The 20,750-nt window shown below is 37.9% G+C and overlaps 1 protein-coding gene across 1 annotated transcript in view; it reads right to left on the minus strand.

Moving 5' to 3' along the window:
- The window catches only part of thsd7ba (thrombospondin, type I, domain containing 7Ba), a 160,985-nt gene extending 160,763 nt beyond the window's left edge, over positions 1-222 (minus strand). Inside the window, exon 1 of the mRNA XM_039600333.1 lies at positions 45-222. The gene's annotated coding sequence lies outside the window, so the exon portion shown is untranslated. The remainder of the gene's footprint in view (positions 1-44) is intronic.
- Between the last annotated feature and the right edge of the window lie 20,528 nt (positions 223-20,750).

The following is a 20,750-nucleotide window of genomic DNA, read 5'->3' on the forward strand; positions in this document are numbered from 1 at the left end:
AAAATATAAATGTTATACTGATTGCATTGTGTTTAAGAAATTACCTGTTGTTGAAAGTCCTTGCTGGAAGTGATTCCTTTCCACCTCATGTCAGGCCACTCTCCTACATATTTTATCTCCTGGTCCATAATTCTGTTTCTCTGTTTTGGTTTTTTGTTGTTGTTTGTTTTATTTCAATCCAAATTCTTTTTTTTTTTTTTGGTTTTTTTACCTAAGCCCCAGTTCAGTCTCAGAAGACAAATAATGATGACTGATGACTTACATTCAGCGCATCAATTATTGCAGCACTTTAGAGAAGTGTGCCTTGCAGCATTCACCTCAGTTATGGTTTTCTCCAACTTTACTGCTTACTCCATACACCTCAAGACAACCATATTTTTCTATTTAGAGAAATGTGCACATAGCCTATTCCTGCTGTCTGCAAACAGCACACTGTTTTTTGGGTTTTTTTGTCTTCCAAAGAAGGATTCTGTATTGAATTGTAATTATTATGAATCACTAACATATGCTAAGAACAAAATTAGGCCTTGAACATGTTTTCAAATGTTAGATTTGAAAACAAACAAACATGTATTTAACAGGCTAGACAAATTGGCAATTGTCCAATTGTAAATTTGAATGTATTCTCATTTTCTGCTCATTTCTTTGGTCTCATTCACTAATATGTGTACACATATGGTATTACAGATCGAGGCCCATTTTGATTTTAAATAAAAGTAGTTATTACATGTCTGTGGTTTGTGTAACTGCTAAAGAAATAAGGAAAGGTCAGTGTGGTCTATGAAGCTTTGACAACATAACAGTATGTGACTAATCTGTCTTGTCGGAGCTGACAGAGACAGGAACATCTCTATATCGTCTGATCTTGTAATCTACTCAGACCTTCAGTTGCAGAGCGTTAAGACAGCTTTTTCACAACTGTCACATTTGAATAAACAAATCTAAAACAGGAAATGGAGTCTTGGATCAACACTCAGTAACCAACTGCTGCACTGAATAATGCATTCCTCATAACAACAATGTGCCATAGAGACATATGAGACAGAGTAGAGGAGGGCAGTGCCTGCTGTGAGTTAGATGGTAATTGAAATTTTGACAAGTAACATTCCTCTCAATATCCCAGGAACATTTCTGAAATACATACATACATTGTAAATTGTTTACAAACAACAACCATAATTAGTGCCTTGCAGTTGTTTGCCTCTGACAACCAGCGAAGTTATAGACTGCACAGGCTCTCCAGACTCACAGGATATATAACTATAGTGAAGATTATGATTTAATTGGCGTGCACCACATTTCTTTAGTTGTGTTTTTGCATTTTAATCATCAAAATAATCTAATGAGTTCATCTTTCAGTCTCTCAGGCACCTCCCACTGTCTCCAAGGAAGTTTTCAATAATTGCCTTACAAGGGATGGTCAGCTGATGCAGCTCTCCTTGGTGTTCAAGGCTACAAAAACGGACCCAGATGAACTATTTAGGCTCTTTCTTCCATTCTGGCATCGAACCTTTTTGATGTTAATGTTGCGTTGGGTTTTTTTTCAATAAATGTCTTATGTAAGGAAACCTGTTGTATGGACTGACAGTCCCAAAACATAATGTCTCTGGCCATGCCTGTCAGAGGCACATAGTCATAATGCTATGCCCTAGTTTAGAATATTAACTGCTACACGCATGCATAGACTGTCAGAGTAGATCAAGACCTGAGTATAAAATAAAAACTAAATTAAAGCAAAATAGCTATCAATTTTATCCACCAAGACTATGATAAGAACAATACAATTTACAGTTTTCCTCATCTCCAGCAGTATGCTATATAAAAACTTACCTTCTGTCTCCAGCATAGCACCGATGACAATACGAGATCAGCAGACATCATGCTGCAACCAGAAACCCAGACAAAGCAATGCATTCTTAACCGTGGCTGCATTTAATCTGAAATTGCTACAAACAAGTTTTGTCAAAGTGGCAAACAATAAATTCAGAGGTGCAAAAGTTGAATTCTCCCCCACTGTTCCATCATAATTAATCGTTTTAGAGCAGACTTTAAAAAAGTGGCCTGTCTGAATTAATATATTGGTTCATTATTGTGGCCCAGATTCCATCGCCTGGTACCATGTAAACACTTTTTTGTTTTCCTCCATCTTTTTTTACAAAACAAATTAGAAGATTATTCTTGATGCTCTTAGCTAGAGTTTCATTTCATTAACATTTTATACTCTGCATTGCACGGGAATACGGTACTGACAAAAAAAAATGCAGCTTTTGTGCACCAAGCAAAGCAACAAAAAAAAAAAAAGATTAGTAAAAAAAATCGGTGCGTGATGTTATGGAAATGACAGTGCTGAATAAACATGCAATTAAACCGAGAGCAGCTGACATTCATTAAGCATGAGCCTCTCTGAGAATAACTCTGTGATATACGCCTGGATTAGCCTGGATTAGTTGTTTACCACTTTGTGAGTGACGTCTTTGAGTTGCTTTTTTGGGAAGGAAATACTAAAAGGGAACAAAATTATTTATTTAATAAGGCCTAAACTGTTTGAAGTTTTCCTTGACTGATCTAAGCAGATGCCTGCTGTCCAATTCTCTGACCCAATCTAAACAGTAAGTTAACCTTTCAGTTTGCATTGAGTTTACTAAATACTAAACCTCTTATACGTGCATATATAGAATGCATTTGCAGCTATCTGCAGTTAATGCTTAGAAAAGTTTATCAGTGACATGCTGTGCAAAAAATGTCACCTATAGTTTGTAATATCGTAGTTGGAATGAAACAAAGACGATACAGCGACACTGTAATTGCAGCATAATTAAATATGGTACTTTGATAGAAACCCCTCAGGACCATATTACACATTGATAACAATTACAGGAAAATTTAACCCCCCCTCACTAGAGGTCTAATTGATGCTCTATCAACTCTGGGGTGGAAGACACAGCATGACATATGGATTCACAGTGTGAGTGCTCTATCGCCTTTGTTGGGTGAGGCACTTATCTGGTTGTGCTTCCCAGATAAGGGAGGAGGGAGCAAGGGAAGGCTGAAAGTAGGACTTTATTGAACATTCTGTCTCTGTGGAAAACCCTGGGCAGGTTCACTTTGTGAAAGCAGAGACCTCACAGTGGCCACCAAATCCAATCAAATGTTTCGAGGGCTGACAGGCCCAATCTGTCAGTGGCTGGTTTTTGCTCACCTTCAGTTTTGGAGATAAGCTTCAGGTGGAAGATATTCACAGATGCAGAAGCCAAACAATGCTGGTGAGAAATTACAAAGCAAGGCAGAAGATAAAACTAAATGTTTCTCGTACTTTTCCAATATTATTCTCTTTAATAATCAGTTGTAAAAATTTGAACAATTCCATTAGTCCACCAAGAAAAAAAATGTATTCAGAAGCTGTTTTGCAACCATTATGGTAAGAAGGTTATCTTTCTCATATGCTCCATGATTTTTGCAGAAAAGGAAATGGACTGAATAAAGTAAAGTTGTGCATGTGTAACTGCACTCTTTGAAAAACTACAATAAGAGGTCAAGTAATTGACCAAAAGTCTTCATTTGTCAAAAAAGAGAAAAAAGAATAAGACTGCAGGTGACTTATTTTAATCAGTGTGCAGTGACGTTAATCTCTTAACAATTAACACCCTAATGATTTTTTTTAACAGGGAAGTTAATGCGTAATCATAACAATATAATCTCATTATTTAATCAGTTTATCACACCATGCTTTCTGACTGTCAATTTGTGGTGAGTGATTGGAATTTAAAGCCAGTAATTATTACAACCTTCTTGCTTTTCTAGTCATTTCTAAGATGTAGCAACGCAGAAGAACGGATACATTCCGCTTTTATGCAGAAGTTGTAAATGATACAACTAATTACAAGTAATAAATGACCGTGATGGCAGAGTTTATTCGTGAGATTAAATGCTGATGCTCCATCTGCCAGTTAAAGAAAACATGATGTAAAGTCAATGAGCACACTAATCTAGATTCACATACCATCTGTGGCTTCAACATGACCACCTGAATTTTCCCCAACATTCCCAGCACAGTGATCAAATCAGCCTATACGCTCAGACAGTGTCACAAAGAACTCTAACGATTTTTCGCTATGCCCCTTCCTTTTAAATGCTGCAATTTCAGAAAGAGGACTTGAAAGAGCTTAAACACAATAATTCTCTCTGCGTAATAAAATGCAAGGAACTGACTTATCTTATGTAACTTGTTTTATCAATGGTGAGCCAAGCTTTCATTTCCACACAGAGTGAAGGGCTTTGAAATACAAAAAAATGAAATGAATTCCATGTCAAATAACATGTGATAAGAGGTGTGACGCAATCGTTAGTACTGTCACTTCACAGCAAGACTGATCCTGATTCAAACCTCATGGGCCTTTCTGTGTTGAGTTTGCAAGTTCTCCCTGTGCCTGCGTGGGTTTCCTCTGAGTACTCCAGCTTCTTCCCATAGTTGAAAGAAATGCTTGCTAGGTTACCTGATGATTCTAAAGAGACTTTGTGTGATCGTCTCTTTATGTTAAACCTAGGTGTACCCTGTCTCTTGCCTTATGTAGAGCTCCAGCTTCCTGTGATCCTGAGTTGGATAAGCTATTAAGAAAACTGATGGATTATAAATTCAAATTATAATTTATTTATTTTTTATTTTCCACTTAATAATGCAAAGTTTTATATGTAAAATGTCAAATAGATGATAAGTGAAGGCAGAGTGTAAGCTGGCTGCAGGGGTTGCAGCATCTTGTTTTCGGAGTTGACAACTTGGAACTGGCACCGTGGATTAAGCTGTGATTCTGTCAAGTAGGATGCTAATGTGAACATATCTTATTTTTATAGAATCATGAATAAATCAACTAGAACTGCCATGTGGCACTTGTATGCCAACCAGTGTACCTTTGGTTTTCCATCAGCATCATTTGGCACTTTGGACAGTCTCCATGACTTTTACGGGTTTTTTTTAGATTTTAGATCTTTTTTTTTTTTTAGATTTCCCAATAGGCCACGACTGTGATGACATCATCTGTCAATATATGGTTTGCTTTAGAAACAACACCTTGAAGTCCCGGTGTGAGCCACTGAGCAAAAAGCTGCAAGTGTTGTCAACAGGAGCAATAAAGAAAGGCATTTTTCCTTCTATTTAGGTTGTGCCCACTCGAATCTTATTCAGTTGTTATTATTTCCTCTAAATAATTATTCAACTGTAGCACCAGCAATGTGCTGATAACCCTTTACATATTTTTCTTGACACGACAGAATAGACAAACTTGTATTATATTTTACATAATGTTAGTAAACTATGTATATCTTTGTGAGAGCTTTTACAATGACACCTTTTAATTGCCATGATTAAAGTTGATGCAGATGATGTTTCCAACAAAGAACAAACATGTGGTTTCTTAATAAGTTCACGCTCAGTCTTTGTACCCAAGAAACCAGAACTTTTATACATATGTACCTACAAGGATATGTACTTCATATTTGATTGTGAATTACTGGATTTGTTAAAAATATCACATATATATTTTGATCTTTTCCAGTGTCATAGCTAAAAATAGCAGATGTGGTTATTGTTAATGAGAGCAAAGAGCAGTTATATCTTATAGAACATGGAGTGTGACCATGACTTGGAGGAGGCATTACTCATCAAGGTTACCAGCCTTATGTTGAAGAGCCCTCGTGGGTTTGATAAGAATACAGAGTGCATGTTCTTAGCATTTGTAAAACTAATTTTGCTGTTGCAAAATACATTCCAAAGTGTTTCACAGGCAGCATGTGTTCAGCAGTGTACGCTTTCATCTGTAGCTCTTTCTGTATCTGTCCATTAAGCTAGGATTTGCAAACCTAATTGCAGCTTTTCTCTGCGAAACCAAAAATTAAAAACTTAATGTACAAAGTTAATGTACAGCCTCCCTTTAAAAACAAGCAGTTTAACATTGTAACCTTTATATGCATAAATTAGATTGTTAAAAGCCCACTTAATTAATTAATTAATTCAACAATGACTAAAAATAACAGTTTTTAGTAATATTTCTATCTAAATAATGCAGAGGTATGTAATAATTGCATGATTAGGTTACGCTTTCCAGATTGGCCTCATGGTGCGAGTGTTGCCTCGTGGGTAGACAGTCCTACAGCTGAGTCACAAGTTTTGCAGGAAGCAGGATTTTACTTGGCATGAAAGCATTTTAAGAAAAACAGATTCAAGATTAAGATTAAGTTATAATACAGGAGAAGTTAGTTGTTTAGCCATTCATGGATCAGAGCTTTATGAGAGTAATAGCATTAGAATAGCAATGCTTAGTGGTCAAAATGCATCGGATTATCTCTCCAAATGCAGGTAAAGACTAGGATGAGCTGTCAGCGACTGGCCGAGTGCCTCACTACCGAGTTCTTTTTCGTGATGACTCTTTACATGGTTGTTACTACGTTATGTTGCTAATCTAATGGTCCTCTTCCCTGAGAATTTAACCCTATAATGCATTCTGTATCATATTTGATACATGTGTTTTTGAGACCTCTATCTCATCAACATGATCAATACTTGCCATAATTTCAAAATGTTATGGACAAAACTCTTTTTTTTTGTCTAAAATTAACATTGTTGTTAACAAAAAAGTTGCCAAAAATGCCCAATGTATCAAATGCGATACAAAAAAACCACAAAAAAATATATAATAAAAATATATCGTAAACAATATAATATAGCAAAAAAGAATTTGTGGATTTTGTTAAAAAGGTTAATAAACATCTCAGTTCCAAAAAAATCAGAATTTTTTGATGCGTTGGGTTTTACAGGGTTAAGAGTCCCAGACGGTATTTTCTTCAGTTTGTTGTGATACTAGAGCTGTCACAACACAGACAACTGCACCGACACTGCTCTAATGAAGACACTTATGCATGACAAGGCAATGTATGGAGACCTGCCATCGGAAAAACAATGTTAAGCAGGGGAGAACAAAAGACCAGTGTAGAAGCCTCCAGTCCTCTGTAGAACACCTTTCTCAGCTAAAACTCTTGTCAGTGGCACTAAGCAATTCACATGTTGCCACACCATCAAACATTACAGCTTCTGCACCCTGACATGTTATTACAACCTGCTTCTTCATTTAGTGGGTACAAGGCATATAGCTTCTTTATAAATAACAAAAGATATTATTTATAAACAAGAAAAGAATGCACTCTGAAAAGGCTGGGCTGCAAATTATACGATTTATAATATATGGGCTCGTATACCTTATTTAAGATAATAAATAAGAATGATCCAGACATATTTAATCTCTCATTTTTAAATATCTCTTTCAATCCATTTCAGAATAACATCAATAGGCAAATGAAAAGCTATGAAAAAATAACAATTTATGAGCATGAGAAAGGGTTTGCTCCAGGAAAGTAAAAGCTATTTGAGAAGAAAATCCACAGGGCGGCACATTTGAAACATTAAGGGGTCGAATCCTTGCACCGTTGTATTATTTACTGATGGTGAGGATGACATGTTGCAGATAGCTGACAGAATAGCGTAGCTCTTTTTTTAAAATTTAAAATGTTGCATCTCTTTCATGAAGGCAATTCATTGCTAAACATTCATCAACACAACAAAGGGTCCATCACGTGGACCATTGATGAATAGTCCAGCTCTTAAAAATCTAAATTGCCTTTGATTAAACAAAATTACTGTAGGCAATTATACAGCAGCATGATATGAATTGAGGACATTTTTTTATTATTTTGTGATACTAAAATGCAAATGTCAATCAGGTTTTTAGAAACAACAGGATTGAAAAAAGTCAGTTTCATCTGGAAGTACCAACAAACTAATCATGTTTTGATTTTCTTTACTTTCTTTCTTTAGTTCAGGGTCAAGGAGGGGGTGGAGGGGGTCAGCTGTTGTTGACCCTTAGGTGAAAGGCGGGGTGCACCCTCAAGAGGAAGTAAGGTCATCACAGGGTGAACACAGGCAGATAGGGATACATCCTCAGATCTATGCCTACGGCCAATTTAGAATCACCAATTAGCCTAACAAGCTGTGTTTGGACTGTGGAAGGAATCTGAAAACAACCCATCCAGGTACAGGCAAAATGTGTTAAGGCACACAGAAAGGTTGCAGCCAACCAAAAGCTGCAAACCAGGAATCTTGTTTCTGTGAGACAACTGTGCCACAACAAATACCTTTCTTCTCAAATCTTCATGAGTTATAAGCTGAGTAAAATATTTAACAATTAAAACACCAGGCAGTCTAAAGCCCCTCCAGAGTCCATGACGTAGATGTGATCTGGATACCAATAAGCACCAGCATACCCTGGCACTCGTAACTGTGCCACATTTGTGTAAGGAGAGATTTCCACTCCAAGGTTCTGGTGCTTGGCCAGAAGGCACTCAGCACCAGCCCAGCCAGTGAGTGCCAGCCATTATCCCATTGTTTGGAGGCACACAGCTTGTCCTAATTAGATGCAAAAGAGCAGAGAAACTGTATCTAGCACTACAAATGAGGAGAGAGAAACATGTCTCACAGCCTGTTGCTGCAGGTTGAAGTGTAATAAAATAATGAACTATCACAGGAGCTTCTCCTGTAGAGAGCAGAGCACATCAACAGGCGGCCTTTTGAAGCAGGCAGCTGCTGTGGGGAGCAAAGGGCCAATGCAGCATCGTGACAATGCAACACTGATTCTTGCACCTCAGGTGTCAGGGCAAAAGGGTGAAATACGATCGATAAAAACGCATCGTCGCAGCATCTCATCCACATGTCAACACAAGACCCAAACAGCAATAAGTGAATCAGTAGATGTTTTTAAAATGTTAGCTTATCTACCGTTAATTACATGTAAAAAGGATGAAGACAGAGTGTATCTACACAGAGAAGGAGTCCATGAAGATAAGGACAACACTACATCAGTAGACAACCAGATGGAAAGACCAGAAACTCGGGCGACCAAGACAAATGCACAAATCTTTTAAAATCACTGATGGATTTTTCAAAACTTTTTAAAAAGTTGAGTTCTCGTTGTCATTATACTCACGTTATATAAAATGCATTATTTAAAGACAGACAAAAATGAGGGTTGTTTAATGGAATGTACATCTGTGTGTGGGTGTTTTTGTCTGTTTACGCATAATGACACCGTACTAGCAATGTGGATGGCAATTAAGTAAATGAAGAAATAGGATTATATGGACTATGCAGATTTGACCAATATAACCATATACATCTGTGCTTGCATAAAGCACTAACTTACAGTTATACATTAAGCAAAATGTAAAGGACAAACAATTTGTGATTGGTTCTAGTGTTAATACATTATTATATTATTTTTCGTATGGCAATTTGCAGCTCCAGTACTAAATAGATACTATCTGTGTAGCCAAAGCTACATGATAGTGTTAAAAAAAAGCACACACATCCATGAGCCACTCTGCTGTATCCTGAGGAAATGCTCCCTCTCTGGTGTTTTAGAGTCAGTCCTACTTTATTTATCAAAAGTGATAAATACATACATGCGCAGTTTGCCTTTAAACTACAGCAAATGAACTATTTCTCTTGCTCATGTAATTATACATATTTAGGACCTAATACATATTTCACAACAAGAACTGGGAACACAAGTGATATAAAACAGAATTCAAAACACAAGCCAGTAACAGACAAGGAGGATTAACAGACGCTCTGAAAACAAGGAAAGGGAAAGGTTGGCCTTTGGATTCATCACTCCATAAAACCTGTTGCTGCTTATTTTCTTTCTCTCTTTTTATGATTTGGCATATCTTGGCCTCACTGTTACCCTTCCTTAAGCATGACTTCTTGACAGCCATAGGTCCATTAAAACAATTCAGTGAAGTGGATGGATTGACTGAAAGGCCAGATTTTTCTGTGTCAGGTCTTTGGTGGATTCTTTCCTGCTTCTCTCCTCCAGTTTCCTCAGTTTTTTTAAAGACACACTGCACACCATACCGAGATAAAGCTTCAGGTTTTTTCAGCTAAATAACTCTTTGGGAATCATGGCTGTCAAACAGTTATCTTTGCCATTTTCCGTAGATTCAACTAAAGAAATGGGAACAAAGTGTGTAGTTTTGTGACAGGCTTCTAGTAAAAAAGTGCCTAAAGATATAATCTAAAATTGGTTGTTTGCTAGATTGTCTATGTGTCGACACAACGCTGATTCATCCCTCAGGTGCGTTCTTGATGCTTTAAAAAAGTGGCTTAACAAAGTAGAAAAACATTCCTCTGAAAATTATCAGGTACAAAGACTCGACTGAATGTGAGTTAAAAAGTAGCCAGTGTCCAAAGAAAAACTGAAAACTTTTCAAGTCCAAAGAAATATTGCTCACGACCACTTTTAAAATTACAAGAAATTCTGACTTTTTGTAAGTGAAACATAAAGTACACAGCAGTGTATGTAACATCAGTTTAATTAGCATTTATAAGCATTAAATAATTAAAATGTAAAAATTCAGAAATGTGATGAAATATATCTGCCTTAGGACTTCTTTATCTTTCAGTTTCACGTCAGATGATGTTTCCACTCACACCACAGATCACTGCAAATACTAAGTCACTGGATGAGATAGAGAGTAAATGCAAGTGAGCAACACTGGATTTTTTCTTGATACACTTTTTAAAGAAATATTCCCATCTCATTAGTAATTTCAGCTTGAAGACAGCTTCTTATCATGGTAAATCAGACAAGATGCAACAGCAGCATTTAAAAGAGCCTCAGCAAATCAAAAGAACGTTGCTCTTAAGCAGCTCACTCTCACCTCTTCAGTCTACATTACTAAGTCTTAAAGTACACGCTCTCTTTACTTGCCAGTCATTAGTTGTGACATCGCCTCTTTCTGAATCCATATTGCACAAAAGACTGTTCAAAACCGATTCGAACCCTGAATATCAGAGTAGCATTGCAACTGACTAACTGACTGCACATTTTCATAAGCAGCATTCTTTCATCAGAGGTCGTGCGTTCTGTTCAGGTGAACAACTCCATTCCTTTCTCATTAAATGTAATTACCGTTGACACCTCAAAGACAGCAGCAGAATAACCAAGAAAAAAAGCGCCAATTGAGACAGAATGTCTGTACAGAAGGCCAAGAAAAAGACACATTTGACCATTAAGAGCGAATTGTATTGCCGCACTAATTCTATTACGCGCAAGGAAGATTTAGTGAATATAGCCAGTGATCCAAAGTTAATTGGGGTGACAAAAGCAGGAGATCTAAGCTAAAGGCCAGTGAGCTGACTGGGTTTTGTGACAGACTCCTTCAGCTGCCTGACAACTACAAAACACCCAACGAATAACCTGTGTGGCCAGATGGAAAGAGAACTATAGACAAATAAGCCGGCTACTTGACAAAGACTCTTAAGAGAAGGCTTGTTCAAGCCTCTACATTTGTATTCCAAGTGGATTGCAGGGTGGGGGCTAATGTAATTGAAAACTGTTGGGGTGTTGGGGGTCAGCAAATTCAATAGACTCTGGGAAAAAAAAAAGTGTTTGTGTTTTGGGTAGCAATGTGAAGTAGCAACAGCCCTGCAGAGAATTATGATTCTTCTGTCCAAATAATAGCTTCCATCCTGCCCTCTATCAGTTTGATGTGAAGAGGAATAGGAGCATGAAATCATCACCACTAACCATGTCAAGGGTAGCATTTTCTAAGTGGTTTCCTCTAAGAAGGATTTCTTTATTTTAATGGAGTCAGGTGTTTCTAAGCTTAGGTGAAAAAAGGTACATTTTTTAAGTTGAGGTCAAAAGAGGTAACAATTGTTTCCAATAGCCAGACTTTGGTAGTTTATTTGTGAATGGGATCCTAATTCAACCACATAATTTTTATAGAAAATTAAAGGAGCAGCAACAAAATAAACCATTTGGGGAAAAAAATTACATTTTTAGTCACCTTTTACAGTATTGTACCTCATAAAAGTTCGACCATGACGCGAGTCTATATACATATCTACAGTATGTCAGCTAATGTAGCAAGATAAATGACTCACTGGAAGCTCCAGTTACTCAGCAAGCAAACATAGCAGCAACCTCTCAGGGGTTAGAAATGAAGACAATGTGGAAGTGCCAAAAACTTTAGTTGTCACGAGTGGCCATATCACACTGGCTCTAAAAGCAGGTCTGTCCCCACAGAATTCCATGTAAAAATGACTAACTTTGCAGCAGGAATAAGAATGTTTACAACCTGGTTCAAACTGGTTTTCTGTCTAACATACAGGCTATGGATGCACCTTTTAGGCTCTCTAGCATTAGTTACTTAGCATTCTACCACTAAAAAGTGCGCACGTCTGCCTCTAAAAAAAACAAGTTTCTAGCAGCCACAGTTTTGAAACTGAGGTATCTGAGTGCATATTTTAAAAGTAGTCTTTGAGGATAACCTGCATATATATAGCCAAATGCTTGCAAGGTTTTTAAGTAATCTAGAATTCACCCTAAAATGAAACCAAACTCATATCTCCATTTTCCAGGGATAACTATCAAAGCAGTTTGTTAAGCTCCTTATTTATGAAAATCCATCTGTGGATTTTCTTAGGTGATTATCTAACTAAGGTCGCAGGGTTGTGAAGCCTATGCCGATGCCCCATCTAAACTGACATTTCGCAAAAGGCGTCACCAGTTCATCACATAGAGAAGCAGGCAATCACTCACACTCACTGCCAATTGATCCATCATAAATGTCTTTGGTGGCACAGGAAGAACACACAAACTCCACACAAGTCCCCGGCAACAAATTCAAATCGTCTTCCTCTGAGGAGACAGTACTAACCACTGTACCAGAAGTGCAAAAAACTACATTTTAATATCACAAGAGCTCATGAATGTAGCAATCAGACAAATAGTTGCTTATATAAACTGCAATAAATGAACACATTTCTTTCCCTATTACTCTTCCCGAACAGTTTATGCCGTAATGCAGGTTACCCCAGATGAATGTAGTAGCTGTAACTGTAATTTATACTCTGTGCATACAGCATGTTTGCACTAGATGTGAGAATATTCTTTTTGTGGAGCTGAAATATGGCACCACCACTGGGTTTAGTTGTTAAGTATAGGTTTCCATTCTCTCCATAGACATTTTAAAAAATGCTGAACCCTAATCATGAGCGAAAATAGCAATTGCTTTGAAAAAGCTGGAAATTGCAGCTCTCTAACATAAAGGGGAGAGACGCAATATGTTTTTTTTCCCAAACTTGTACCTTAAAATGGCACATAACTATAACAGCAAGACATTTCTTGTGTTATCACTATGTATTTTTGCTTTTAATGTGCCACGTTATGGCATTAAATACTCGACCCCAACCTGACCTAACCCAAAACATTTCAGATGCCAACATAAGATGACAGGAAAAGGTTTAAAGAAGCACCAGATGTGCCTAAAATAGCATGATATTTAAATGCAATCCCACGTGATAATGTAGAGAAAGAATAATTAAAACTCACACAGTGAACAAGCATTTCTTTAAAGCCACCTGAAGACAGCAGGGAGTAAGTACATACCTAGGAGGAAAGAGTTTTTTAAAGTTATGTAACTCTTTAAAGGCCATACTCAGAATTGGAATTGAAAACATATCCTGGAAACATCACAGGGAAGCTGCAAAGCAGGGTGGAATATGAATGACTTTTCCATGAATGGCCTGCACATGCTCAAATTAAAATAAATGGCAGCTAGCTTAATGATATAACTGCATGTGTCATGAGAAAGGTGCTTTCAGATGAAAGCAGTCTCCAATCTCAAGTCCACACCCTCCCGCATGTGAGAAACAAACACACCATCTGGAGTATTGATACAGTACATGTGCAATGACGTAACCATGGGAACAGCACAGTAATCAAACCATCATGAAGGGATGTTTTCAATCAACAACAATGCATTTCCCACTCACTTTACTAGAGCAGTCCATAACAATATATAAAAGACATCATGCTCAGTTCTGCCACCGGCTAACTTGCTAAAGATAGCTAACTTTGGCTAGCATCAACATTCAAGCTAACCGTTTGCAATATTTAATTTGTACAATCGAGATATCACATTTCTACTTTATTGCTGCACCATTTTTCACTGACACACACATTTACAATATTGCTAGCTGTTGACACAATAAGAGCTGCTTTGATAGCTCTCTTCCTTTACACAAAACATTACCAGAGGACACGGCCACAAGAGTAAGTTCTTCTCAGAACAAAAAGCTCGCTGAGCCTCCCTTTACTGACATGTGCCTTTTTAGGTTATATCCCTGTAAATTTAAATATGTACATTACAGCTCCTGGCAGTCCAACCCGGCCAAAATTAAATTTTCCTCCTTCTCGTGACCGCAACATAAAATGTGATCTCTGACAATTGTGATAAATCCCGTCCTTCCACGGTGCGTGCACACAAGTCCCTCACTGCCCGCATGCTTCTCATTAAAAATGAATTGAATAGTAGCGGGTGTCGCTTTTCATGTGAAAAGGGTGTAAAGCAGTAAAGTGAGTGAAAGGGAAAATATATTACAGCCCAGAAACATTTTGCAGGCATACCAAACCCCTAAAGTGTTCCTGTTGGTTACAAACTGCTTTTGAACTTCCGTGATTTGATATTTCTCGAGATGAAGACATTGTCAAAACACATCCTGACAGTCCTCTCCACAAAGTATTCAAATTAAACCATCAAAGGAGGTACGTTAGATTTTCTTAATGCAGATCTGTCATATATAGTAAATAGCTTTTAAAAAATTCAAGGGGATGCCTTTTTTGCTTTGGTTTGTGAATGCATTAAGAGGGGAAAATAAAATAAAAAACATGTCTGCTATTTTTTTTAAATATGTATCACAGTTGCATTTCAATCAGGAAAAGAAAAAAAACAGGACTTCCTTCACTTCAAACAAACAAACTAATGGACATACTTTCAAAGGCCAATTTGGTTTCACTGATGACAGCCTTCTAAGAAAAAGCTTTGTTTTAGGGAATTTCTACTATTTTATAGAATCTATCACAATCTGTCAATGTTGAGATGGTCAACCATCCAGTATTATGTTGGAAATATATGTGCACATGTTTGTCTTGTTGTTCACTAATTTTAATAAACTGAAATGAAAAATAACAGAGAGGTTATCCAGTTAATTGCATGCCTTGACTATCAACTGACTGATTAAAGTGATTATGCATATATATCATTTGAGCACACAACAGTGTATCCATCCTGGGAAAGTGATCCTTATTGACGAACTGTGAAATTACGTCATCATTTTTGTCTGAGTATTTAAATTAAAATAATACAAAAAAACCCATATATACAGACTGATGGACTCATTACAACCAATAATCAACTTTCCTCCAAAACATTGTCACAATTTATTGCTCATAGCCTCAGCATGAGCCATGCCTCTCTGTCACAGTTGTGAACAGCATATTCACTGCAAACAACCCTTTTGAGAGCTTTTCAGATGCATCTAATCAGGTGTAATTGACAAATAACTTTGTACTTGCTCAGCCCTCTCATTGCATCATATTACGGCAGAGATAAACTGTAATATGAAGAGCCCTTAGCGATAAAGAAGTATGCACTAAGCCATCTGTCCTTTATCGTTTTATAATGCCAATGCTTTCACATAAAGAAAACAGTTGTGTAACATTTTACTTGCAGCCCAGAACACTTGCTCACAGTTCATGACTTCAAAAGAGAACTTATGTTCATTATTTAATACAAATGGAAGTGGCCACATGTGCTTGCTATACACACGGAGAAACTGTGATCACTGTGATTAAGTCAAAAGAAATATTTTAATGCAAATTTGTTCATAAATATCACTTTGATTATCTATATTACTTGAAACACCATAGGCATTTTCAAATAGAGCATACACCTACACAGTGGAGAAGTTGCACTCAGTTAAATTGCAATCACTGACTGCTGTTTTTCTCTAAAGAGTTACTTAACAACAGTCTGTCTGATCAGAATGTGGGACTGAGAAACAAAAACTTTGGAGGACGTTTCTTAAATTATATTTTTAGCTGTATTTTATTACACGTGATCTTTCTAGTTTGTGTGTAATCGTCAATTATCGACCACGGTAAAACCACCTGCTATCTTTTTCACATGTTTCTTATGTCATCAGAACAGCTCTGACCCATCAGAGCATGGACACAGTGGGTCTGCGATATCCTGTGGTGTGTGTGGCACCAGGCTTTTGGCTGCATATCCTTCGGTTCCTGGTTGCAGGATGGGGCCTCTGTGGATCTGGCTTACATCTTGCAGATAACTGATCAGATTGGGATCGAGGGAGTTTGAAGGCTGGGTCAATGTCAGTGCTGTGGGAGTGTGATTGATCTGGAACAGTCCTTAAGTGGGTGGTCAGCCACATGAATACCAGCACACATGGAGAACATTGCATTATAATGAGATAATCAGTGCCGTTTATTTCACTGGTCAGTAGTTATAATGTTGTGGCTGGTCTGTGCATGATTTTGTAGGTCAACTCCCAAGACTGAAAAATGAAGCCAATGTAAAATACCAATAAGTGCAGTTCCCATTGATGTCCAGTTCAGTCTGGCTCCTAAATACAGTCCATTTCCATAGACTCCTTTGTTAAAATGACATCTTTACAACATTAAGAAACTTTACATGCTTGATATATGACTTACATGGTCCAAAAACTGGGCATCTCTATGGATAGCTTCCTGCATAATAAATATAATATTACTGCACTGTACTTTTGTGGGCTGTGGGCATGGCCAGTTTGTTTTGGGAAACCTGCCAATCAGTTTGCTGTAGCTACAGGTATCTGATGGACTCAACGTCCACTAACGGGAGTCACTGGTAGACCTTTCCACCATGTTTGCCGCTTTGGCTGCTGAACACGTCATAGACACCTCACCTTCACTACTGGAACTTCAACATTATGCACTCCATACTGTACATTAATGCCACTGTTTTGCACATGTCCGACTACCAACCTCTGTATATTTTATATATCTTATTTTATTGTCTACTCTATTTCATTTGTAAAATATGTTTATACACACACACACACACACACACACACACACACACACACACACACACGTAGAAAAACATATTTAGTATACACATCCAGTAATGCATATACTGTTATATATTGTACATATATTTATTACTTTCAGATTTAGCCATTCTTATATTTTTGCTTGTTTTACGTTATTGTATTTTTGCACAACTCTGTTGCTTTAGAAGCTCGCACACAAGAATTTCACTCGCATGTACTGTACCAGTGTACCTGCACATGTGACGTGACAATAAAAGTGATTTGATTTGATTTGATTTGAAGCTTTTTAATGTACCTATCTGGTAAAATCATTGCCCGCTGTGGTACAGACCATCCACAAAGTTTTGTTAAGTAAAGTTCTACTATTTTAGCCTCTTACTTTGTGCTTATTAGATGTCTGTACTTTCATGTCCACCCATGTAGTTTATATATGCAGCTTTAAAATCAAGCTGATAGCTTATCACTACATCTTCTCCAAATATAGCAACATCTGCCTTCGAAAACGTAACAAGGTGCTGAGCGGGGAAACTGTGTAGTCTAAAACCAATGGGTGACTTTACAGTGGCTGCATCTATCTTCTAGACCCATGCATGAGTGGAAGTGTACCTTCAGCTCACCTCAATCATGTACAGACATTACAGGCATTACAGAATAATAATAATAAGAAGCTTTATTGTGCTTGAGTTGCACAAACACTAGTATGCTATAATGTTAAACCCAGATGGTGAACATGGCAAACATGACATCTACTTTAATGGCCAAACATGTCAGCATCCCTGTGAGCATATTAGCTCAAAGCACCTAATATGTGTTCTTTAACAAGTAACAATAGGCCAATCTGTAAATTAAAATTATACAGGGACTTTAAATGACATAGGGGCACACTGGAGACAAATATACCTTAAATTGGAGAATTCATTGCTCAGTTAGCGTTTCCCTGAGCTGACTGACTGCCAGATGAAGTCTGATTGCCAAGAAACGCTTCCATCTATTTTACAAACTGTAATCTAATCCTCTTACCTTGACTCCTAGTTATGTGCCCTTATAGCCTTGTAAAAGATTAATTAACGCATAAAGCCACCATTATTAGTACAACTCTCCCGCGATGCTGCAAAAATGGATTCAGCACACAAGTGATACCTCAACCCCATGCACATGTGCATGCAGACACATGCACACTCAACCTACACGGAAGTAAGACATTCAGTCCAAATATTTCTTTTCTGAACTCAAACCAGTGAAATCTGTGGGGTCCCTCTGTCTGTAATTCAGCCACCTCCACCAGTCTAAGTGGGCGCAACACGCTGCCTGCCTCCTTGAGTCCAATATACCACCCTCATATTTCAATCAATAATCAGGTGGGGATACAATTAGTAACTTGGAAGGCTTGTGAGAGTCACGTGACGGATCAATCGAGCAGAGAGGCGGTGCACTCATTGAGGTGATTCACAGCCCAACAGTTTGTCCCACGCTCAGCCTGAATCCATGCCGTCTATCTTCTTTATATGAAGCTTTCAAGGCTGGAAATATGCATCTGTCAAATGTCCCCCATTACTCCGGCTGCCTGTCACACCTGGGGCAGCTCACAACCAACCAGAAAAAAAGACGGAGTGTAGCTGTCAGCACAGAACCCTCAGCGGACTGAAAAGGCACCAGCTTCCCCATTTCTCTGACTCTCATTTCCTCAAAACGCGGATATTTTTCTGGGTCTCCAGCTGAATGCTGGGTTAATGAAAGAGGCTGTGTCAGGCAAGCTGAGGCAGCTTCTTTTTGCTCTAGAAAACATTAACACATTTGGTAACCTATATGGCCAACATACAGCACATACTGCACAAAACACGTTTACATCTCTTGGCTTGTAGTTCTGTCACTGATTTTGTATCATTAACAGATGTCAAAAAAGCCCATACCATGCCTTTCCCCGTTGCTGTGTGCAGTGTGGGTTGCATTGCCAAGCAAACAGCATAAATGCCTCAGAACTGTTACACTGTGGCTGTGGAATGTGGCAAGTCTGGTTAAAATGAGCACGTTTTCTGTGTGTGTCCATAAATTAAAGTGCAGTTTCAGCTCCAGCTGTTAGTGTTTCCACTGCAGTGTATCTGGTTGTTCTCTCACCTCAACAACCAGTGTCTTTTCACATCACAAAGCTATTTCTCTCATTTCTCTCCACAGTCCAAGAGAGCGCTGCAAACTATGTCATGAATGAAATATAAGCACACCGCTGTATTACTTATGAGACCCGACGCAACTTTGCTCAGAGCTATTTTCAGATTTCATTTAAATTCATCAGTATGATGAATATTCTTATACCACAGAAACGACCGATAGGGCATCGGTCCTCGAGAAAATATTAGCTAAAGATGAACTTGAAAGATTACTTATCAGCAAAGACCACCTTTCAACATTCATCATTACAGCAAAGGCTCTCTTGCAAAGGTGCTCCAAAGCAGACAAACCCACCATGAGACATGATTTAAGTGACACTAATGTGCTTCACTGTTGCATTGCACAAGTAAAATTGCATGGTCCTATTGTTTATTTAAACTTCAAAGGCTAAGCGTTGCTCATGGGGCAGTCTTAAACTCATTTTAACATCTCTGAAATGAGGGAGGCAAAAAGCAAGGTCTGCTTCTGTAATTTATGCAAATTTATATAGTCATTTGCATTTACAAAGATTACACTTTGAAAGGGAACTGTTTTCACAAATGCTATATCCATGAACAGCAATTACTATATAGTTAACACTATGACCTAACCTCTTGTAACAGCAGTAGTAGAATAAACCTACTGATTCTCTCACTTGCTCATTTCAGTAGACATAGATTTGCAATTTAACCAGCTTAAGCCAAGATTAAAAGAATACATTAAAAAAAATCTACTCAGTCATACTGTATAGCCTCAGATGTTCTGACAGACTCTGAAGATGAGAAAAACTGTTCTTGCATAGAACACTAATAGCTTCACTATCGTGCTTTTCTTTGTTGTACACAAAGTCACATGTGATCACTCTATAAATATACCAAAGAGAAAAATATCTTTGTTCAGGAAGGATGACAGGTCCTGATAAACTGCGTCCGCTGGACACCTGCCGATCTGTGAACACTTGAGCTTCCCTAACTCTTAACTCACTTTGTACCACCAGCTTCGACTAGCGAAAGCCCATTTGCTTATCTGTTTTGTCCCATGCTGCAGGCTTTATTTCTCATTCTTTCGGCCTCATTGCTCATCTTTGTTTTATGCATAATATCTGTGTTCTCCTTTTTATCTAAGGGTATATTCAGTCCTACCTATCAGGTACACTCCTCTGCCTGAAGTAAAATTCCTGAAGTTGTTATTGTCACAACTTATTTGCAATAAAAGCACTTACAAAATGACATTTGAGTGCCTCAACTTTGCTCAGACTGTCTCTCTTAAAATAATCAGACCTCCACTTCAAATTCATCATGGCAAACAGTGCAAGGAGAAACTAGAAATGTGGAGAAATCAATTTGTCCACTACGGGAAGCAAGCAATCAGGCTTTTTGCTTTAAATTTTATGAACCCTCATTGCAAAGCGAAGAAAAAACAAACCAAAAAGAAAAAGGGGTCTTACCTGAGCTCTTGGTGATGCTGATGCTGTAACAGATCCTATCTGTGTCTATGGTTCAGAATCACAGAGAAAGAAGGAGAGAGAGAAGGGGGGAAAGGCAAGGAGAGAGGAGGGGCAAGCAGAGCGCAGAGAAAGAGAGGGAGCAGGAGAAATCAGAGAGAA

The sequence above is a fragment of the Oreochromis aureus genome, linkage group 16, assembly GCF_013358895.1.
Source record: "Oreochromis aureus strain Israel breed Guangdong linkage group 16, ZZ_aureus, whole genome shotgun sequence".
Taxonomy (NCBI): domain Eukaryota; kingdom Metazoa; phylum Chordata; class Actinopteri; order Cichliformes; family Cichlidae; genus Oreochromis; species Oreochromis aureus.